The sequence below is a fragment of the Arachis stenosperma genome, chromosome 4, assembly GCF_014773155.1.
Source record: "Arachis stenosperma cultivar V10309 chromosome 4, arast.V10309.gnm1.PFL2, whole genome shotgun sequence".
In the NCBI taxonomy this organism is placed as follows: Eukaryota; Viridiplantae; Streptophyta; class Magnoliopsida; order Fabales; family Fabaceae; genus Arachis; species Arachis stenosperma.
This window is the reverse complement of record NC_080380.1, coordinates 35326455-35342946: the sequence shown is the minus strand read 5'-3', so window position 1 is coordinate 35342946 and position 16492 is coordinate 35326455. Positions and strand designations below refer to the sequence as shown.

General features: G+C 36.8%; 2 long non-coding RNA genes across 3 annotated transcripts; both read right to left on the bottom strand.

The window, feature by feature from the left end:
- Positions 1-6197: 6197 nt before the first annotated feature.
- On the bottom strand, positions 6198-7041 carry LOC130973702 (uncharacterized). The gene is made up of 3 exons (XR_009084241.1): positions 6994-7041; positions 6850-6916; positions 6198-6252 (listed from the first exon to the last, which is right to left on the bottom strand). It is a non-coding gene; the product is annotated as an uncharacterized LOC130973702 (long non-coding RNA).
- Positions 7042-7215: 174 nt separating this feature from the next.
- LOC130973057 (uncharacterized) lies at positions 7216-9974 on the bottom strand. Of its 2 annotated transcripts, none has more exons than XR_009084011.1 (3): positions 9071-9365; positions 7441-7541; positions 7216-7227 (listed from the first exon to the last, which is right to left on the bottom strand). It is a non-coding gene; the product is annotated as an uncharacterized LOC130973057 (long non-coding RNA). The 2 variants fall into 2 exon arrangements; XR_009084012.1 differs by lacking the exon at positions 7216-7227 and adding an exon at positions 9805-9974 and having other exon boundaries at positions 7421-7541; positions 9071-9341.
- Between the last annotated feature and the right edge of the window lie 6518 nt (positions 9975-16492).

Here is a 16492-nt window from a genome sequence, read left to right as displayed (position 1 = left end):
GTTACGTCATAGTCTCTCTCTAATTGGGAGGTTGAGAATTCCCTCCTGGAAGGTTGAGGATTCCCTTCATGAGATGATATCCGGATCAGCTATTGGGTGTGTCGGGTTTAGCTGTATAACCGACAGATGAGCTCATTGGCCATATGGCAGGCATGCATCATATGCATTTTTTTGGATAATTAATTGTTAATGTTTTGAATAGATTAATAAGATGAGCGATAATGACTGCAATTGAAATAAATTCTTTTCTTATACATATCCTCCTATGACAATTCTTAAAAACCCTTTATTGAGGACCAACGAGGACGATGCTTTCACCCTCTGTAGATTTTTCTTTTCAGGACGGATGAAGAGTTTAAGGAATTGCTTCTGTGAATCTAATTGTGTTGTATATCGTTGTATATATTATAGTTTTTCCTTGCCTTTATTATTATATTTTGTAAGAAGGATGGGAGTTGTAATGATACGTATGCTTATACTATTTATAAGTTACTTGTATATGAAGTCTGGTATGTGTGTATATATATATATATGAGGAATGTGATTGAATTTGGTTATATAGGAATGTTTGATAAAGAAAAAGTATTTTTCGATTTTTCAAAGAAAACAGCGATATGATTTTAAGTCAAAGGCTCCTATTCTATTATTAAGTATATAGAAGTCGTCGTAATATACTTGCTATCAGTGTGTTGCAGCCAAAAGCGCGACATTTTGATAGTAAGGGTGTTACATCACGGGAAACACACGTCATCTAACGGTGTCAGCCATGCCTTCCAAGTTCATTCTGGCTTTAAAGGCCATTAAGTACTCTTGTGGATCCTTGGTTCCATCATACCTCATGTTCGTTGGCTTGTAGAAGTTTTTTCGCAGCTGGACCTTGAGGATGGATGGGTGAAAAGGAGTGGCCCCCATTATAATGGGATCTCGCCGTTTCTTCTTCCGATCTCCTCTTCGTTCTCCACAGGCTACTGATCTGCCATGAGTGTAGGTGAGGGAGTGAGCATTTGTTCGATCGCGCTCATCGTCCCTCTTGGTGCTGTGTTGGCGATCTTCCGACCTCCTTGATGGGGATCGGGTACGTGAAAGGCTCGGATGGGTCTCTGAACGTGAACGAGAGTCTTAGTTATACATTAGATAGTAGCGGTCTTTCGCCGCCAGTTCCCTCTCCAAGTTATAGACCCTGTGCCTGAGCTCTTGCATGAATCGAGAGTTGTCACCGCCGATACCGCCAAGCGGGTACATTTTCAGAGATCGGGTATGGGAGTCACTGGTAAGTACACCGGGTCGTACCAAGTAATACCAAAGATGAGTGAGGGTCGATCCCACGAGGATTGATGAATTAAGCAACAATAGTTAAGTGATTTACTTAGTTAGACAAGCAGAAAATAGTGTTTGAGTGTTCAAAAGTATTAAACAGTAATTCAGAGAATCAGAAAGCAAGCAATAAATTGAGGTAAAATATATATAGAGTAACAGTTAAGGCTTCAGAGTTATCTATCTTCCGGATTGACTTTTCTTACTAGCTATTTTAATCATCCAAGATTTAATTCATGGCAAACTATATGTGACTAAACCCTAATTCCTTAGACCTTTTTAGTCTCCTCTAAAATTCATCAACCGCCAATTCCTTGGTCACTTAATTCCAATTAGAGGGTGAATTTCAATTCTAGTTTATATGCCACAGAAATCATGATTACCCAAATATAAGAGGATTATATGTCACATATCCTGTTAAGTCTAGATAATTAGAAATTTAGGAGAAATTGTTTTCAAGATGTTGTTCAAGTAAAGAGCTTTTCCAAGTTATACAAGAACTCAATTAGAACAAGGGTCATACTTCCATTCCACCCAAATTCATAATATAAAGAACGAAAACAATTCTTGAATTATAAATCAGTACATGAATTAAAATAGAAAAATAATAGTATCAATCCATACAATAGACAGAGCTCTTAACCTTAACAGTGGAGGTTCAGTTGCTCATGGTTCAGAGAGAAAACTAGGATTCAGGTAAATAATATCTTTTCCTACTTTAAATAAAATAAAGTTTAAATCAGAATTAATAGGAGATCGCGTGCTTACTTCTTGGAGAGTTGGGGACCACTTGATTCCTTAATAATCCACGTCTAACTTGAGAAATCTCAAGTTAGGCGCAGCCTTGGCCGACTTGATGGAGAAGAAGTATGAACTATTATATATCATTGGAAAGCTCTGGAAGTTAGCTTTCCAACGCCACTAGAATCACGTCAATTGGATCTCTGTAGCTTGAGTTATTCAGGTTTGAGTGCAGAGAGGTCAAGGTTGACAGCATCATTCGCCTTCTTCTCTTTTTCTGTGGAAACTCCATCAAATCCATCCAAATTCTACCTAATATAAACAGAATTGCACACGAATCAAAGTAGCATCCATAGTGGCTAAAAGATAATTAATTATTGATTAAACTCAACAAATTAAATGAAAATTCACTAGGAAAAGGTAGGAAAGATGCTCACGCATCAGTCACCTTGGTGAGAGGGGGTCCTTCGACGTTCCCGGGAAGTTCCTGAACTCACTTTGCTCCTAAGGCGCCCCCCGGGATGCCCGGTAGCTCCTCCCTCCTCTCGTACTTCCTCTATACAAAGGATAAGCTCCATGCTTGCGTCAGGTACCTACAGACAGCGCCAATGTTCGGTTACTCGTTGGGATGAGATGTCGGTCAGGTGGCTATTCGAGAGCAACTAGAGGGTGTAAGGTGTCTAGACTTAGGTGCGAGTTTAGCAAGGAAGAGTGCAACCATGATCATCAGTGGGTTGGCGGGTGGGGCCACCTTAGGGGGAGGGGTAGGACTGGCTAGTCGAGAACAATTGGCAGGTGTAAGGTGTCTGGTCCTGGGCCCAAGCTTGGCAAGGAGGAGTGCAACCACGATCTTCGGTAGGTCGGTGGATGGGATACCTGCAAAGACACTCCGATGTTAAAGCATGTGTCCATACGATAAGGAAGCTAATTAGGGTGAAGGATGACATACGTTGAGGGAGGGGTAGGTCCCTACCCTTTTATACCTTGTACACGGATGGGCCCTTTTGCTTGGGCTCATCTGCCTAGTAGTTTTCGCCAGCTGTCTAGGTCTTTCTTAGGAGGTGATATGACGCGTGCGTCACTTTAGCTCGTACGAGTTAGGGACTCGTCAGGTTGCCAGTAGGGGTGTTCAAAACTGATCTGGACCAAACTAAACAGATGAACCGAACCGAAAAAACCAAAAACCGAATTAACCGAAAATAAAAAAAACTGAAAAATGATGTGTTCCTGTTTTTTTGCGGTTCGGTTCGGTTTTCGGTTTTCACCACCAAAACCCTAACCGAACCGAACCGAACCGGTTCTTCTCAGAACCCTAAAATTAAAAACTACCTACCCCACCCCCAGACCCAGACGGCCAGACCCCCATCCCCCCAATTCCAAATGCGTCCTTCTCCTTCCCCAAACCCATGCGCGAGTCCCTCTCCAAATCCCTCTCCAAATCCCAGATCGGAGCCAGCCTAAGCCAGTGAGCCACCATATCTCATTATCTCGCCCTCTGCGTCTGCGGCCTGCGCACCCAATCACCCAGCCACGGATCCAGCCTGAGCCACCCACCCCCTTCAGAGTCGAAGCCTTCCTCAGTTCCTCCAAATCCCACTGCCGAACAGAGGAGATCTCCCCCCACCGGTACACCACGAAGATGAAGACCCAGCTCAAGTGCTCAACACAACACCTCGCCTGGCTCGCCACCTACCCACCCAGCCTCCACCCAGCAGCGTTTCTGGAGCCACTTCCGACCTCGCCACCTCCGACCTCGCCGCCTCCACCCAGCAGCGTTTCTGGAGCCCACCCACCCAGCCACCGATTCAAGTGCATATAGAGCCCGAGCCATCTATTCAGGTAAACTTTGCTGATTTGTTGTTTAGTTTAGGCCTAGGGTTATCAGTTTATCAATTTATTGTTTATTGCTGATTTATTGTTTATTGCTGGTTATGGATTTAAATTTCAGTTTAGGCCTAGGGTTATCATTATTGATTTGTTCAGATTATCAGGTTTTGTTCAGTTTATTGCTTGTTTATTGCTGCTTAATGATTTAAACTTCAGTTGCTTGTTTATTGCTGCTTAATAATTTAAACTTCAGTTGTTGGTTTCTGTGCTTGATTTATTATTCAAATTATCAGGTTTTGTTCAGTTAATTCTTGCTAGTTATTGATTTGTTCAGATTATCAGGTTTTGTTCAGTTTATTGCTTGTTTATTACTGCTTAATGATTTAAACTTCAGTTGCTTGTTTCTGTGCTTAATTTATTGTTCAGATTATCTGGTTTTGTTCAGTTTATTGCTTGTTTATTGCTGCTTAATGATTTAAACTTCAGTTGCTTGGTTTTTTATTTTCAGTTGTTTATAGCAGTACTACTGTGTTTCTGGCCTGGCCACCCACAACACAGCAGCCACCGATTGGCCTTCTTCCAATGCTCTTCCTCCTTCCCATCCACTTGACTTCAGGTTTGATTTTCTCTCCTTCTATATATCTAAAGCAATTAGACATATTGGGTTTATAATTATGAAATAGTTAGGGTTTGATTTTGTTAATTATAATTTCTATGATTCTGAATTGCTAGATTTGTTTAGGATTTTGTTAATTTCTTGTTAATAACTCTGATTCTGTGCTTCTGAGTTGCTGGGTTCAAATTTGCTTGTTTTGCTTAGTTCAAGTTCTGTGATTCTCTGATTCTGTGATTCTGATCTGTGATTATGTGATTTTGAATTGATTTTCGGTTTTCTGCACTTATTTTGCTTGTTTTGAAATTTTGTTAATAATACTAATGATTACTGTGCTTGTTTAATGATTTTGTTAATTTGAGTTGTTTGTTTTGAGTTGATTTTGTGATTTAATTTATTAATAATTATGATTCTGTGATTCTGAGCTGCTGGGTTTAATTTATTTTTGCTTGTTTTGAGTTAATTTTGTAATTTATTTGTATTCAATTTATGTTCAATCTATTTGTTCATTGTTGTTGATTGTTGTTCATTATTTGTTCATTGTTGCTGATTGATGTTCATTGTTCATTGTTGTTGAATGCTAGTAATTTTTTATTTTGTTGTGTTTCTGCTTCTATTTTTTTAATTATTTGTTTATTGTTGTTCATTGTTCATTGTTGTTGATTCCTAGTATTTGTTATTCATTATTTGGTATTGGTCTTTGGCAGGATATAAGAAGAGAACTTGGAATCAATATAATTGATGAACAGAAGGTGCAATTGTCGAAGGTAATTGGTCTTTCTACACATGTCTCGGTTGCGGCTTGTAGTTTCAAGAGAACTAGGTGGGCACAATGTATTTATGTATTGCCACTACAAGAAAAACACCCATTCAAGTACATTTGAAAAGTGTAGCCAAAAACGTAAAAAAGTGATGCCTTAGGAAAAGGCTACGTTTTTTAGGCTTCGGAGACACTTTTGTAGGGGATGCCTATACTAGTGTTGCCTATTCTCAAAGGCTACGCTTTTCTGCACCAAGGGTTACGCTTTTGGCGTTTGGGAATAGGCTACGCTTTTCAAGTGATGCTGTCCAGGACCAAAGGCTACGCTTTTCAGCACTAATAATTACCAGAATTCAAAAGAATAGGCTACACTTTTCAAGGTTACTGCATCACTTTATAAACGTAACAAATAGTATACTTATAGCTACTCTATATAAGTGTAGCCTTAGGTCCCTCATTATTTTTTTTTAATTTTTGATATATATATATATATATATATATATATATATATATATATATATATATATATTCCAATAATCTTTTGTACAATATAATACTTAATAATATAATTACATATATAATTTTGTATTTTTAGTTAAATGAATTAAATAAAATAAAATAAAAATAAATATAAAATTATACTAAATTTATTTAAATAATAAAAATTATCTGTAAACAAAATATATTTATAAAGAACCAAAAATATTAAAATGAAATTAATTTTGAATATTCATACATCTCACACCAAATTAAGCATAGTCATATCAAAATAAGCAAGAGACCACTTAGAATTTACTACTAATACTCTACGAAAAACTAAAATATTATATCTTACATAAGTATTTTCTAATAACTAAACCATATTCCACAATCCATGAATCTCTTCCTCTTGTTGCTACTGTTTGGTCTTCATGTCTCCAAGTTCATCTTTTAAAGTTGTCGCTTTTTCTTTGAGCTGTTGCTTTAAAATGTGGTGACCACAGAAAATAACTCAAATCTGCAATCAATTCCAGCAACCAAGTGAATCCTTTTTTAACTTATAAAGTCTAAAGGCAGCAACTTTGACAGGCAACAACAAAAGAATCACCCCATCAATAAAAGAATAACCTATAACTCATCAAATCCCAAATGCCAATATCTCTTACAAGCATTGTTTATAGCATTCATAGCCATCCTAAAAGGCATAAAGATATAGCAGTGAAAGCTTACCAAACCTACTACTCTTTTTATTAACCTCCTAATATGTACGCTCAACTTCACATTAATATATATACACACATATATATCCATTGGAATTTAGTTAAATTTAGTTAAATTCATACATTTAGTTAAATTCATACATTTATTGTCAATTGTGCCAACAAGTGTTGTTTTAGACAAAAAAATTTCATAAGACAAAAATATATAAGTGGAAAATTAAAAGATAACAGTCAAATAGCAATCACAAAGAGCAGAACCATTTGTCCTAATTGGCTTTTGAAACTAACAGTTTAAAACTACATTATGCACATAACTCTGACTAAGCCAATTAGATTCCAGCCACAATACAATTCTACAAAATTTAATCAGAATGTAGCACATAACATTAACATACCTTAACTGCAAGTTCTCCAATAGCCCAGCATGCATTATTTGCTATTGAAATAGCCTGATAAACCAGGCTGCAAAACAAGGAAAGAAGCAGTTCATATGGAAATTCATTAGACACAAAAGAGCACAATCGGTTTTATCATTCTACCTGCCCCAGTTTCGGACATCTGTCCCTCCTCCGAGTCCAAGTCCTTCCATACTAACTACAACAACACAAACACCATCATGTCAGTAAACAAAATAACTATATATTCTTAATCAGCTGAGGAATTTTGTAGAAGAAAAATTCTACAGATCGATGCAAAGTGAAGAAAACACAAGTCCTCAACCTGAGCCATTACTTGAGCAGCATCCTATCTTTTTCAATAGTCTTCGGTACTACCTATACCACAAAGAAAACCAGTTTATATTAAGCTATTCAACAACAAAGTGTTTTCATAAGTCATAACCAAATCAAATAACTCCTAAGCGATTTCGTAAATTTTGTATTAGGTCTTCTCTCTTTAAAGCCAAGATAAATCCAAGATAAATCCTAAAAAGTTAAAACCCCAACACCAACAAGCATGGTTAATGAAATTGCATAATAAAATCATACATCTGAAGAGCTAACATGGCGAGGGGTGATGGAGCCTCCAATCTGCACCAGTCCATCAGCGGTGAACAATGTAATTCTATCCTCATGAACCCATTGAATTTCTGAGAAATCATTGAAACAAATTAGCAATATAGTACTTAGCAAATAAATTACACCTGTAACAATCCAAATGAATACCATCTATCGTACATTCTTATTCATTTCTTAGCTTGTTTAGCCTAATACCCTTTTGGCGACCGGTTTTCTATCTAAAGATTAATATCACAAACGGACTCGGACTCACACAAATTTCAAGTCCACATGTTCGTATTAAACTCAAGTTTCTAAAGGTCTAGAAATCATATTTTTCTGGGCAGTCTATCTCCAGCTATTGAGGAAAAACCGAGACTGTTATTCTAGGTTTGTAGGAACAGCACCTTGCTGTCTTGTTATGTGGTTTTTATGTTGTGAAAGCCTACGCACGGACTATCTCTCTTATCAAAGTAACTCTAGAGATCCTAACCTTTACTTTGAATTATATTTTACTACATTTGGACCAGAATTGAATTTTATACAAGGTTTTAAAATTCTGCTACTGCACTTGTAAAGATTCAGAAAAACAGCAAGCAGCAGCGTTTTTATAAAATCCATAATAATTTCAATTCTAATCCGCTGCTTCTAAATTTTGGGTAGATTACACTCAACTTTCCTAAGTTTCAAAACAAACAAGTTTTAAGTTCATATCACTTCATTTGATTAATTATTCTCCATTGGAAGTAATGCCCTGTTTTCATAAATCAGTTTAGAATTTCCAGCAAGCAACCCAGCTTCCAAGTGACTTAATTAAGTCTACAAAATAGATATGAATATGAAATTTGTACTCAATTAAAGTGAAGATGCAGATCTTCAAACCCCTTTGGTGGCAACTTAAAATGTTACGTAAAACAAAAGTTCCAGTGGTTTGAAATCAATGTTGCAGAACCAGAAAACCAGAAAAATTCTGCAGCAGCTACTGTTTTCAAAAATTCATATCTTTTAAACCACTTGGCCAATCCCTTGAAATTTTTATGGCACATTCAAGACACACCTGAGTTTTACAGAAAAATAATTTTATCCAAAAAGGTGGTCTGGACTATTACCAGAATTTATTTTAAGTCACTGCCAAATATGCAGAAATTCTGCATCAAGTAATTCCAACAACCTCACATACCAAATCTTATATTTAAGCCAAAAACTCCCCTAAAACCATAATTCCAACTTTCTTGTGACTAACCAAAGTTGCTAGAGTGATTAGCGCAGTCCCAAAAATCCAGAGTCAATATTTTCCAAGTTTTCAAGTGCTTATACACAAGTGAACATTCATTTTTCTGCATCATGTTAAAAACAGAATTTTCACATGTACTTTCTATCATTCATTCACATAATAAATCATCATTCATCATCATCCAACTGGGTTTAGTTATAACAGAACCCATCTCAAGCACAACAACTTATACTACCAACTAATTCAATCATAAACATGGCCTTTAGCCTTCAAGTAAATTCTGCACATAGCAACTTAAAACCCCAAATAACATTATCAAACCTACAATTCACCAACAGCACCATCAATCAGTCACAAACATATCCTTCTAAACACTCAAACCCTTACCTCTTTTGAAGTTCAAAATTCTGTTTGTGCTTCTTCCTTGAATTAAAAATCCTAGCCACACAAAATTGAAGTTTCGGTCACTCCTCCCTTCTCCCTCAACTCCGTTTCATTCTTTTCTTTCTTCTATTTGTGTGTGTCTGTGATGACCCAGATGAAGCAAGCACTCATATAAGTAGAAGAAGAAGTGGAGGAACTTGTCCTGTCTCTCCTTCTTTCCGTCTTGGTTCTGCTCTCTCTCTCTCCCTCTCTTTGCTGCCTTCTGTTTCTTACTCTGATGAAGGCAATCTCAGTTATCGATCAATTAAAACTTAAAAAGTACCAAATGCCATGAATCCAAAAAGCACTGCACCCTTTAATAACCTAAAAATCCTCTGAAAGTTTATAAATTATACTTGAAGAATACCTAACTCAACTAAAGCAGCAAAATCACTAGGCCTTGAAGAAACAAAATAACCATAACTTAGAGCACATAAACATCGAAAAGAAGAAGCAAAAGCTCCACCATTTCATTTCAACAAAACTAATTTTAATTTTCAAGATTTCAGCTCAAATATTCTAAAAAAGCACACACATTTGAGTATTATATATACAAAAATATGTTTCACAACTTGCACAATCACAACTAGCACTGCAGAATCAAATTCCGCAATTGAAATGAACTTCAATTACAACAATTAGTGAAAGAAAAATCCAGCTACTTGAATGAAATTTCAGGAAAAAGAAGGAAAGATTACCAGAGTCGGATTGGAACCACGGGAAAGATCGAAAAAGATCATCACCGGATAGGTTGGAAGAGTCATCGGTGGCTTTGACCACGATATGATGGCGAGAAGAACGAGATGATGAGAAATTTAATGAGGATCTGAAAAGCGGGGAGAGAGGAGATGATAGCGTGGAACGAGAAATTGATGCAAGAGAAGAAGGAAATCTGAATCTTGAGGAGATGATAGCGGTGGAAGAAGCCCTAGCAATGGCGGTGGAGTTTCAGCGGCGACCAAGCACCCCTTTCTTCTCTCCTCCATCGCGTTTTCTCTCTCCCTCGAGCTCTCTTTCACTGGCGCTCGACAGCGGTGGAGCCATATGCGGCGTCGTCGTTTCTTTTCTTCCTTCCCCTCTCCTCTCTTCTTCTCTTCTTCTTCCTGTGCTCCCCTTTTCTGATTTCTTCTCTTTCGTGTGTGTGAGTTGAGGGAGGATGAGAGTGCGTGAGTGAGGCTGAATGGATACGAAAAGGGGGGAAAATTTTACCTAATGTGAGAGCGCAGCGAACAGAAGCGACGATGAAGACTAGTGATGGCGTGGTGAGTGGTGAGTGACGAATATGAGTGACTGGTGGAGATGGTGAGTGGTGAGTGGTGAGTGTTGACTAGTGATGGCGATCCCTTTCTCTGATTTGGGGGTGATGAGTGGCGCGAAGAATTGAAAAGCTAAGGGTAGTGATGATCGAGTGTTATGTTTTCAGTGGCTAAGGGTTATGTTTTCTGATTTGGCTAAGTGTTTGTACGCATGTATCATTTGGGGAAAATTCAAAAAATTTACTAAGTGTTATTGGACATTTCAGTTAGATATATTAGGCAACACTTTTGAAGCGCATCCAAAACTTAATAAATAGGCTACTCTTAAAAAGCGCTCTCTTTGATATAAAAGTGTACCCATAGATATTAACATACGGTTACGCTTTATAAGTGATTTCTATAATATCTAAGGCTACACTTTTTAAATGATGCCAGAATTGTGTTTCCTTTTCTCTAAAAAACAGGCAACACTGAGAAAAGCGTAGCCTATTCTATGAATAGGCTACGCTTTTCAAATGTAGCTTAAAAAAAGTGTGGCTGAATGGGTATTTTTCTTGTAGTGTGCCTGCCTTTTTTGTGAGAAAGTGCATTTGAATTGTAAGTTATAAAGTTCTTTGTACTATGAAAGATGTCTTCAACATTCTAAATATATTGATATAATGGTATTAAAAATAGAAAGGAAGAATTTTATTGTTGTATATACCTTTAGATGTGTTCTTTTCTTGCATAATGCAATGACACTTCTGTTAGCCTTGTGTTATTTTGTGTCATTTAATAGAGTTAGTTCATTTGTTTTACTACATTTAGGAATTCCTTGATATGTTTGTGAAATTGTGATTCTGAGTTTCATTTATTTTAATTTCTTTTGTCGTTGAATTTCATTGAATCAAGGCTTTTGTTACTTATTGCGTATTTATGTTAGATGATTTTAATGTTATAATTTTGTGAAATGGTATGGCAGGCTTTTCTTTGAGTTGATTGAAAAAACCGAACAAACCGAACCAAACCAAACCGATTTTAATTGGTTTGGTTTGGTTCGGATGGTCTTGAGAAAAAACCGAACCGCAGTTTAATTAAACTATTGGATCGGATGACTTTTCTCAAAAAAACCGAACCAAACCGCACCGCGAACACCCCTAGTTGCCAGTCCGCCGAATGGACTTCCGGCCCTTATTGGGCTGTGCCAGAATAGTGCCCTAACGCGGCAAGCTGTGAGGATCGCGGTTGGCGTGTTCATCTTACTCGTATCTTCTTGTGCAATTATCTTCCCATGCTCGTGATTCTGTTTGGGATATTCATGCCTCTGGTGCGCATGAGCTGCCCCCAACTGTTATTTAGGAGTGTTGTTTCAGTTTTTGTGTTCAGAGCATTTAATGCTCTCTATGGGTGATTTGAAAGCTTAGCGAAAAGTCTTTTTTGCCCCTGGCCTTTCACACTTCCTTATCCTACAGTTACCTCTCTCTTTGCCTTATTACCATTTCACCATTCACCTTCCCCTTTTTCACTTTCTTCCACAACTGCCACCTCTCAACCACCATTTCATTCTCTCCTTGTTTTGTGATTTACTGCACTTGCCTTCAAGCCATTCATGAACTTGGGAGTATCACAATCCTTCATTTTCTCTTTCTTTGCTTCGCTCACTGGTAAGTGGATCTTTTTGTGCTTATTTTATTCATTTTAATACTTTTTTGTTGCTATTTGTTGCATTTTGTCATTGCTTGCTTGAACTAAACCCGTGCTTATTAGCTAGCTCATAGGGGGTGCTATAGGTATTCATTTTTTAGATTTAGGCCTGGAAATAGTGTGGTATAGTATAGGATAGTGATAATGTAGAACATAGTTTAGTTTTGACTTTTGTCGATCTTCCGACTTCTCATTTTGACTTAAGTGGTGCCCCCACTGTAGGTATAGTGCAACAACTTTCCCATAAATTGTTACGCCTGGGTTACCTTGGACTTCATGAGCACATCCTCTAGGATAATTCAGGAGGATTTTCAAGAGTTTTAGAATTTAGGAGCGTTGTGTGGGGGTGGTCCTGAAGAGGCCAACTACGATGTCTTCGTGCCAGGTGCCCAGGAGTGCATCTGCCAATTTAATCTATCGTCTCCTCGGGTTTCCGACTGGCTATGGATGTACAAGCCCATGTTTACCACACTAGGCGTTCGAGTTTCCTTTTCCCCTTTTGTCATGGCTCTTCTGAATCAGTGTGATGTTGCTCCGTCACAATTTAACCTTGACAACTGGGCTACCATCCGATGCTTCAAGATGGTATGCAAATATTTAGAGCTCCCGGCCTCTGTGGAGGTCTTCCTCTATTTTTTCCTCCTTACCAACCCTTCCCGGAAAGGTAAACGTAAAAAATTTATCTTTCTTTTCGATCCGTGCAAAACTGATGAATCTTTGGTCTGTTCGAGAATTTGTTCCACAGCTTCAAGAAAATGTTCTTTAAGGTACATCCAGCTCGAGGTCGTCACCCCTTTTGGTGAGGGGAAGAGGCGTATACCGACCTACTGGAGCTTCGGCGCCGGCTCCACTTACTTGATCAAAATGACTTACAATGGGTTAGTTGGTAGAACCAACAAATCATTGACGTTTTGTTAGCGATTTTTGGTTCCAAGAACCTCACACGAAGGAAGTGTTGCTAAAATTAAGTAACATTTTTTTATTGTTAAAAAACATCTTTTTAAAAGTATTACTTAAAAAAAGTGTTACCAAAATATAAAAAAATATGACTTTAATTTTAACAATATTTATATAGTTATCATAACCACTATAAAATAGTCATACTAAAATTCACCTATTTAAAATTATGAATTTGGTGTTAATAATATAGATATTAAATTTTAAATATTTATTTTATATGATATGTTGTGAGGTTCATAAATTTAATTCTTTTTTTAAACATTATAAATAGTTAAAAGTTAATGTTTATACTATTGAAAAGCAACTTGAATCCATAAATATAGATGTAATTAGACGCCTTATACTATAGAGGAGGAGAAAAAAAGTATTAATAAAATAATTATTTTGAAATTAAAAAAAAAATATGAATTCACGCATGTCAAATAGCTACGCATTTAGATAAGAAAAATTGTATTTTGGACAAATATAAAAGTGTTTAATTTTGAGACATGGATATTGTAAAATATTTTATATAATTATACAATTATCACTATAAAAAAGTTATCGAATAACATTAAATTTATAAAAAAAATTCACTGATAAACTATTTACTACTAAATTTAGTGACGGACTAAACCAGACGGTAAAAATCTTATCGATAATTATTTATCGGTGGATTTTTTGTCGCAAATTTTTGTCAGATATAAACTTTTTAATTTGCAAAATTTTGGATATTGTTACCGTCGAAAATTTTTTGAAGGTAACTTTGGTGCTATAAATTAAGTTTTCAAGCGTTCAATACTATCGAATTTATCTATTGGTAAATCTGACGATAATATATTATTTACTAATAATTAAATTAATGATAACCAGTGGATTCAACTGATGGTAAACTTAAATTTATTTTTTAATTTTTGAATGGCTAAAATACCTGTTATAACCTAATATTACTGCTCTATCTTTGTTGTTCTTGTTAATTAAGCTCCAAGTCGGATTGTAAGAATTGGAGCGGGAACAAAAGGACGAGAACAATGAAGGTTGACAAGTTCAACGTTCAAGGAGACAACATCCTTCGAACTCAAGACGACTGCATGTCCCTGGTAATGAAGATATAGGTGGTAAGTGGCTAAATATAGAAAGAGGCTCGCACACTATATTTATGGATGGTCTCGTTGAAGATATATCGAAGAAGGTCTTATATGAGGAGTTCAGTTGGGCGAGTAATGTTGTTGATGTCTACGTATCAAAGAAGGTGAGAAGGGGAGGGAAGGGTCTTTTGCCTTTATCAGGTTTGATTCTGTAGGAGGAGCAAGAAGAGCCATTGATAGAATAAATGACTGATAAACCCATATTTCATGAGTTCTTTTGTGCTTAATTTGAGTGATTTATACAATCCTTCACCTACTTATTCACAGTAATTGCATGGTTTTACTTTCCCTTCCTTATTATGTGATGTATGTGAAAAACATGTTTCCTAGGCTTTAAAATTAATTATTTTAATTACCTTTATTTCCATTCGATGCCGTGATTAGTGTGTTGAGTAGTTTCAGATTTTCTAAGGCAGAATGACTTAAAGGATGAAAAAGGAAACATACAAAATGGAAGGAGAAGGCAAAATGGAGCTTTAAGGAAACTGGTATCCACGCGACCGCGTGGACGACGCGATCACGTGCTAGAAGCGAAGATGCAGCGACGCGGCCGCTTGACTGGCGCGACCGCGTGGCAAGGAAAAGCTCCGAATGACGTGACCGCGTGACCCACGCGGACGCATGACAGAGGCTACGAATCAGAATTTACAGAATACGCCCCAGCAATTTCTGAAGCCCTTTTTGGCCCAGATCCAAGTACAAACAGTATAGACTAGAGGTTATAAAGGGTGGGAATGCATCCATTCAAGGGGGCTGGCATTTAGATTTAGTTTTGAGGGAGGTTCTCTCCTCTCTCTCTTAGGATTTAGGACTTCTCTTAGTTTTTAAGAGTGACTCTCGAACCCAGGTTTTATATTCCTTTGTTTTAAAGATTACCTTTCACTATGTTCATTTATTCCAGCTTTGAATTGATTATTTACTTTTATGATTCAAGTTATGAATTATTCCATGTTACAGATTATTATTAATGACATTTGAAGTATTTCAGTTTATGATTGTCCCTTTTAATTATCATTGTTTCCGATTTGAAGATATTTTTATTCCAGTAATTTACTTTTTCCCTTTTTGGTCTTGGTTAAGAAATCAGTAACTCAACAGTTATCAAACTCAGCGTAAGTGATAATCGTTATCTTGCTAATTGAACTGAACTTCAATAATCCCAACTTTTTCTTAGGAAATAAATAGGATTTGAAGATCAAGCTAATTAGTCCCTTGACTTTCCTTTACTTTAAAGGTTGACTAAGTGGAAATTAGATATAACTTTCATTATTGTTGAGAGGGATAACTAAGTTGGACTTCTAATTTCTCTCACCTTGCCAAAAGTTGCTTTACAGTATTTATTTATTTTAATTGCCATTTATTTTACTTGCCATTTATATTACTTATTCCTCATCTTCTAAACCCCGATTACAAACCTTATAGCCAATAATAAGAACATACCCCCTTGCAGTTGCTTGAGAAGACGACCCGAGGTTTGAATACTCGGTTAACAATTTTTAAAGGGGTTTGTTACTTGTGACAACCAAAACTTTGTACGAAGAGATTTATATCGGTTTAGAGACTATATCTACAACGCGACTATTTTTATGAAATTCTTTACTGGCAAAAATTCTAACGTCAATGACACAAGATTTAGAGGTAGGAAGTTAAAAGTCTCAATGTCAAGTCATTCGAGAAGGTCCAATGATACTATTAGGGATCGAAGAAGTTGGAATGATATAAGGGAAGTTGGACGAAAGGTCTTGTCTGATAGGGGGCTTATGGAGTGGAGGAGAAAGAAGTTTGAATGGAAGGATGTCATGAAGTTAAGGGATAGGGATAAGAAGTATGATATCTACAAGTTGGATTATGAAAAATCAGCTCCTATCAAAAGAAAGAGGTTGAACTGGAGATGTCTGTTGAGCAGGAAGAGCTTTTAGGAAGGAGTTTTATAGGAGCCAGCTTTATGCCTATAAACTTTGGTCGGATGATGAATAGCTTGAACAAGGAATGGAAGGGTCCTGTAAGAGTGGAATGCAGAGACCTTGGTCCATACAAATACCTTATTACTTTGGAATCTGTAGCATTCAAGGACCAAGCATTTGAAGAGTGTTACTCTTTCATCACTTTTTGCTGAATTGACTCCTATTCGGGGGTGCATTTGTAACTTGACTAGGAGGGTGCCAGCGGAATTGATGGGACTTCCTATCAAGGATGGTCTAATGAGACGTTCTCCAAGATTGCTAAGGTGTGGGGTAATTTGGTCATGTTGGAGGATATTACGGAAAGTCGCTGCTCATTTAGCTTGGCCAGAATATTTGTAAAATCCGCAAAATTAGTAAATAATTAGTTAATAAATTAATTATTAATAGAAGAAATTA